The following is a 7521-nucleotide window of genomic DNA, read 5'->3' as shown; positions in this document are numbered from 1 at the left end:
ATCTTATAATGAAACGATTGAAAATACAACAATATTTCGACAACTACCGAGCCCTGTTTGAACCTTAGGAATTTGTAGGATACAAATGAAATGTCATTAGGGTTTAATGATTTGGGTGCTGGTCTTGAATGTCCTACCGATGGCTAAGGTCCGAAATGTGTTGCGGATACTCCACAGCTTGTGTGAGCATTCTGATTCACAGATCGTGTAAGCATATATGTATAGGAACTTACGGATTATAGTTATATGAGCTAACACACTATGTGTGAGCTATCTTGGGTATCCAATGATATTCTAAACGATTCAACGAACATTATTTGAAAGGAAATAGTAAGAGTTCGATACGATTTAAGACATGTTCATATATGAATTGCATTGAATTGGTGATACATGGATAAATGTAAGTTGAGTTAGATGATATATTCATATGTTACATGTTTAAATGTTGTGATCATCCATGAGTAAATTGCCGATGTCTTATGCTTATATTACTAACATGTTTGGTGTGAATGCTTAGGCTTTGGCAAAGCTATTGGATGGATTGTATTATGCTTACTTATAAGTTATGCATTGAAATGGAAAGTGTCCAAATGGAAATATGCTTGTGTTCATGAAAGAGTGGTAAGGTTTAAATTATGTAATTTCTTATGAAATGGTTTATCATGTGGTTAATTTCAAAAGAATTATGCTTAAATGCACTAGCTTGTGGTTATGACTGATGATATGCTTATGTCTTGTGTGTTAAGCATATGAAACAAGTGTGGAATGGTAATGAAATAGTTAATTCATACTTGAAGTGTAAAATGATGAAAAAGGGAATGATGAGTTGAATTAATATTGTTATTTAAGCTAAAGGAAGTAAATAAAATGGAAAGTAATGAAATGCAAATGAAAGTAAGAAAATTTGAAAGGGTTTAAAGTTTTATAAAATCCTACATGCTAGGGATATGTATATGTGATACTACGGATTTATTCACTTTGTGAGTTGTTGAATATGGTTTCACGACTTCTGCGGTATTGCTATAGGATTATTCTTGATATGTATAAATTTCATATTTGAAATGGATTGATATGACTAAAGTTGATACGAGCTTACTAAGTATTCATTGTTTACGTAGTTGTTTTTCCTTTTAGATTATCGGAAGCTTGATCGGGTTGAAAGCTAGTCGGAGATCTATCACACTATCCAAATATTATATTGGTAGATTTTGATGTCTTGGTTAAGGTTATAATGGCATGTATAGGTAAACTTATGGATGATGATTAGTTGAATGTTAGTTGATGTGTTTGGCATGTATATGTCATTTTGGGTGATGTAGCCTTGGTAAATTCGGTGCCTTGTTGATATGTGTTAATTTGATAATGTGTTAAAACATGTTTGAATGGCCAAAGTGATAAATGATGAATTGACCTCAACATGGTCAATATATGGTATGCTTTGGAAAGGTTTTGAACTAGGTATGCTATGAATCTAATATGTGTGGTGATTATGTAGCAATTATGTTATGTTTTGGCATGGAAACAAGTTAATTGATATTTGGATAAATATGCACATGTATAGGTGTTTTTGGTTGATATTTTAGACATTATGTTTTTGCTTGTAAATTTGGTATTTTGAATGATTGAAATGGTTGATATGTGGATATATGTATGTGGCCTTTTGATGGATGACTTTATAGTCTTTATGATGCTTAGATGATGGAAGTTGAACACGATCATTTTGGTAATAAAAATGTAGTTGGTATTTATGGCTTATGATGCTAAATGTTAAATGGTAAATTAGGTACATATGAGTGTCGATTTGATATGTGTACAAAATGGTAAGTTTTGGCTAAACTAAGCATTTAATTATGCATGTTTAATTGTTGTGATTGAGGTGCCTTTTAGGCATATTGGTTGTATGAATATGTACCTATTTGGATAGCTTGTTGTTGTATGATTTGGTGTACTTTGGGATGCTTGATTACATGTGGTAAATTGCCGTATGTGACACATGGACAGGAGACACGGCTGTGTGTCCCCTGTAGGTTTTTAAAGGTTGCATTTCGAGAGTTACATGGCTTGACACACGGGTGTGTGGCTTGGCTGTTTGACCCCTGCAGCTTTGAAAATTTTTACCTTTTCTTGAAAAATTCTATATGATTTTGATTTAGCCTCGACTTGTTCCAATGTGTTTTTAGGTCATCATGGGCTCATAAAAGGGACAATATGTATGTCATTATTTGGTTTTGGATTGATTGATGTTGTGAATTAAATGTTTTAGATTTTGATAGTTTCGAAACGTAAACTCCGATAATGCTCCGTAACCCTACTCCGGCGACAAATTCAGTTTAGGGGTGTTACAAAGATTTTGTTACTAAAATCTTTAGTTTTATTTGATAATTGTAAATGAATTAGAATTTTTGTTTTACTAAAAATATAATTAATGCATGATGCTATGTATTAATGTAAATTTGTTTGTGCGTTTCTTTTTCTATACAATTGTTTTGGTTTAAAAATTGAATAGAGGTCCAAAACTGTGACTGATTGGTATGGATCTATCATCTTTCGTCTTGATTTATGAGTATATATGCTTAAATTATATTCACGATAGAATTCCACCTAGAATGATTACTTTTGGTTTCGCTATAGTTTTATTATATAAGTTTTGGTCTTTATCTATTTCTTTTTACTTTAAGTTTGGATTGATATATTTGAAATATATATTAAATTCAGTCAAAGAATAAGGTTTTATTTTTATTGCATCTTTTAAACAATTTTTTAAGGTTATTGTGGAACCTATGATGCGATTATAAATTTCAATTTTGATCTTTGACTATTATAGAGATATTAAATTTGAATATTGATATATTTATATATATATATATATATATATTAAAATTACTTAGTTGAAACAATAAATTGCTAAAGTTGTAATAACTCGTTTATCAATGGTGTCGAAACTGTGGTTTTGGGACAACAATTCTAATTAATGAGTCAGTATTTTATGATTTATTTAATATTCATAGTGTTATTACAATGTCATATTAAAATGTGGTTAGAAAATTTTAACGTTTAAATAGTTAATTAAGTAAAAAGAACTAAATCGTAAAAATTTAAAAAAAAGTTAATTGCTATAGATTTTGTAACAAACCATTTCTCTGAAGTGTCGGAACAGAGGTTTCGGGGCCACAAATCCGTCGTATGAGTCTGTAAATATAATTATTTAATATTTACGAACAATATATGATATAATGATAAAATTTGATTTAATGATTTTTGGTTAAATGGAAGAACAATTAAGTTCAAGTAGTATGACCTTAAAGTCAAGTGGTTTTGAAAATGAGGTATCGGGACCTCGTTTCTATAATTGAGCCGTAAATATTTTATCAAATATTTATGGAATGTTATTAAGGTTGTATTAAAGTTTCGTTAAGAAATTTTAACGTTTAAATGGTTAATTAAACAAAAGGATTAAATTGTAAAAGTTACAAAAGTAAGTCTCTATTAGTTAATATGATAATTGGACATAGTATAAGGGTTTATGGGTGAAATATACCATTGTTAAAAGGTTGTAAGGTTGGCTTTGTTTGTTATTTATATATATATGTTTCATTAATTAAAATAAAAATAATTAAATTGTAATAAAATAAAACAAAAGCATCATCACTTTGTTTTCTTCTTTAGACCACAGAACATTACCATGGAAAAAGAAATAGAAAAGCTTCAAGCTTTCTTCTTGCTATGGATTATGCATGTAAGTCCATATTCTATTTATTTATCGTAATTTTTATGTTTTTGAGATTGTTTCAACTAGGTCCAACTAGCTTGTACCTTCGTTTTTGAAACTGTTAAAGATTCTGAATGTTGCCATTGATAAATATTTGTGATTTTAGACGTTAAATGATGAATTTTAAGTATTATTATTTATATGTATATTGTTAAGTGATTTTGATGAATTTAAAGCTGAGGATTAAATTGTTGAAATAGTAAAATACAAGGATTTAATGTGTAATAACAACACATATGGGCTGTAATAATGTTCCAATAAATTTGGATAAGCTTAAATTTTATCAAAAGTGGTTAATTTGCATGTTTTAGGCTTAGGGACTAAATTGAATAAAGTAAAATATTGTGGGCATTTTTGTAAAAATGCCAAAAAGAACTAAATTGCATAAAATGAATTGGTTTGCTATCTAAATTAATGAATTGAATGAAATTGTTAATTTAGATCAGGAAAGAGTGAAAAATAGAGGAGAAGAGAAAAATTACGAAGTAGCCCTTGTATTTAGTCAATGACGCAATTTAGTCAGGTAAGTTCATATGTTTAAATAGTGTTTTAATGTTATATATATATATATATGTTATTGTGTTACTTATCAGGTAATGAACAATGGAAATCAAATGAAGTTTCGACGATTATCGAGCCCCATTTAAACCTTAGGAATATATAGGATACAAATGACATGTCATTAACGTTACCATGTTTCGGGTGCTGATGTTGGATGTCCTACCGATGGCTGAGTTTTGATATTTGTTGTGGATACTCGTCAGCTTGTGTGAGTGGCATCGTGTAACTTACATTCCAATCGTCAGCATGTGTGAGCAAACCCATTTTATGGCTCGAGAGAGCAACGATGTAAAGGAAAAAGAAAAGGAATGGTTTCGACCATATGTTTAGTACATTTTGTGTGAGCTTTTCCGTGTATCTAATATTATTCTAAGTGGTTCAACAGGTATGAAAAGGGAAGGAACGGTAAGTATTCAAATGACTTGTGTTAGGAATCTATGCAAAGGAATCAAAAGGAAATGTTCAATGAAAGTATGTTTATATTCATGAATTTGATGATTTCAGGTGATATTGTTCATGTATAATGACTTATCTTATAATATTTCTAGTGAATTATGTGTATATGCACTAACATGTGTTGTTGATAATGCTTAGGCTTGTGCCAAGTATATGGTTGTATTATATCATGATTAATTGTAATGTTATAATTTGAAATGGTAATTGTCCAAATGGAAATATGCTTAAGTTCATGAAATGGTGGTATGAATCAAAAGATGTATTTCCTAATGGAATGGTTTATCATGTGGTTGATCCCAAAAGGGTTCTGTATAAATGCACTAACTTGTGTATTAATGAGGATGTTTAGGATTGTGTCAAGTTGGTGGTTATGGTTGATGTTTATGCTTATGTCTTGTATTATGCAAATAAAACAGGTAAGAAAAGGTAATAAAACGGTAAGTTCATAATTGAGATGTAATATGATGATAAAAGGATTGATGAGTTGAATGACGTACTTATATGTGAGAAATTTTCTTATGCGATGGATGAATTGACCTATCTCATGAATAAATACACTAATTCGTGAATTGATAATGTTATTTAAGTTTATGCTAAGTAAATGGAATGATAAGTAAGTAAATGATAAGGGTTAATGATTGTGTAATATGTCTTATAAAAACCTATTATGTTAGGAATGAAGAATATATGTGATGTTGTTGGACTTACTCATTTATGAGTTGATGGTTATATAGTTTGATAAATCTTGTGGAATTGGAATAGATTTATAATTATCCTATAAAGTTCATTGTTGAAATGGAATGTTATGTTTAAAGTTTATACGAGCTTACTAAGCATTCATTGCTTACGTAATTACTTTTCTTCACTTTTCAGATTAGTGGAAGCTCGATCGGTTCAGAAGTTCGTCGTAGTCCTATCATACTGTCCAGCGGATGTATCTGTAGTTTTTGATGTTTTGGCTAAGGTTATAATGACATGTATAGGTGGACTTGTGTTTGAATGTTGGTTGATAGTTTGGTATGTATAAGTACTTTGGTTGATGTACTTTTGATACTTTTGATGCCTTGATGGTATGTGTCAATAAGGCAATGTTCTTATGCATGATTCAATGGTTATTATCCTATATAAGGTAAGTTTTGAAATGGTATTAGATTTGACAAGCATGTATGAAATGTTGTAATGTTTCCATGATTACGTAAGATTTGGTTGAATGCAATTGAGGTGCCTTGTTGGCATATTGGTTGGATGGATTAATGGTCTATTAGATTGGTCATATTATGCATTTTTTGGTATGTTTTGGTGCCTTGGTCTTGAGTGCAAATTGTTTGTAGGTACATGCTTGAAGTGGGTGATGGAAATGGCTTGATTTTGATCAATTTCTTGTCTACATGGCCTAAGACACGGGCGTGTGTCTCAACCATGTGTGACACATGACCATGCGACACGGTCGTGTGTCCCCTGTAGATTTCAAAGGTTACAAGTGATACAGTTACACGGTCTTGCACATGGGCGTGTGAGGCCGTTTCGAGAGTTGTACGGCCTGGCACATGGGCGTGTGGCTTTACCATGTGACCCAATTCAGAGAGTTACACGGGCAGGGACACGACCGTGTGTCCTTATTTCGATTGTTATACAGCCAAAGAAAAGAGTGTGTGTCTCAGCCGTGTGAGTCACACGGCCTGACCACACGGCTGTGTGACCCTTGCAATTCAATTTTTTCAACTTTTTCTTAAATGTTCCAAATGTTTCTGATTTAGTCCCGAATAATTTCTAAAGTGTTTCAAAGGCCTCAGGGGCTCGATTAAGGGACGCTATACATGTATGCGATTGAATTATGCCATGTTTATGCTAAGATGTTAAATGTATGTTTTAAAGTTACATTTTTATCTGTAATACTTCATAACCTTATTCCGGTGTCAGATACGGGTTAGGGGGTGTTACATTTAGTGGAATCAGATCTACTGTTTAGTCGGTTCTTGGACTGAACATAGCATGTATGGAGTCTAGGCATACATTCTGTAATAGGCCATTTTTGCCCAGGCGCAGGCAAAAACTAACCAGAAAAAATAAATAAAAATATTAAAAGTCCAGTCCAGTTACAATACCAGCCCAAATAGCCGAAATTAAAAAACCCTAAGACCTAATTATAGGCCGAACGACCTAAACTTTTTTCTCAGAAAGAAACCCTAATACCTAGTCGCCGCTCTTAGCCTTTTCCACCATCAACCACTCCTCTGCCACAACCGCCGGTAAGAAAAAGAAAAAAGTAGCAACAAGACGCAACAACAGTACAAAAAGTAGAAAACATAAAAAATATATGTAAAATCGGCTATAAAAACATAAAAAAATATTGTAAGGGGGAATTTTGTTTTAAAAAAAAAAGAAGAAATCGAACAGAAAAATAAAAATTCAAGGTAGCCTTTTTATTTTTTCTCTGATTTTTATTTTCAAAGCAAAAGTAAGAAATAATAGAATAAAAAGGAAGAATGCACCTATCGTTCTACCTTTCGTTGCCGTAGTCGGTGACCCTCGCCGGCATAGAAAGCGATCGAATCTTTAGAGATTCGCCTGAAACTGTATAAGAAAGCAAGAAACTGAATGATCGCTCCGGCTTTGTGACATGGTGACACTTTTGCGTGATTTAACACCGGATCTATGTTCTATTCGAAAAGAGGTATTTCTGGCCACCAAGAACGGCAGAGCCGTTACTGGTAACCGGTGACCGTCCTGGGTGG

The sequence above is a fragment of the Gossypium raimondii genome, chromosome 1 (assembly GCF_025698545.1).
Source record: "Gossypium raimondii isolate GPD5lz chromosome 1, ASM2569854v1, whole genome shotgun sequence".
Classification (NCBI taxonomy): Eukaryota; Viridiplantae; Streptophyta; class Magnoliopsida; order Malvales; family Malvaceae; genus Gossypium; species Gossypium raimondii.
This window is presented reverse-complemented; position numbering follows the sequence as displayed.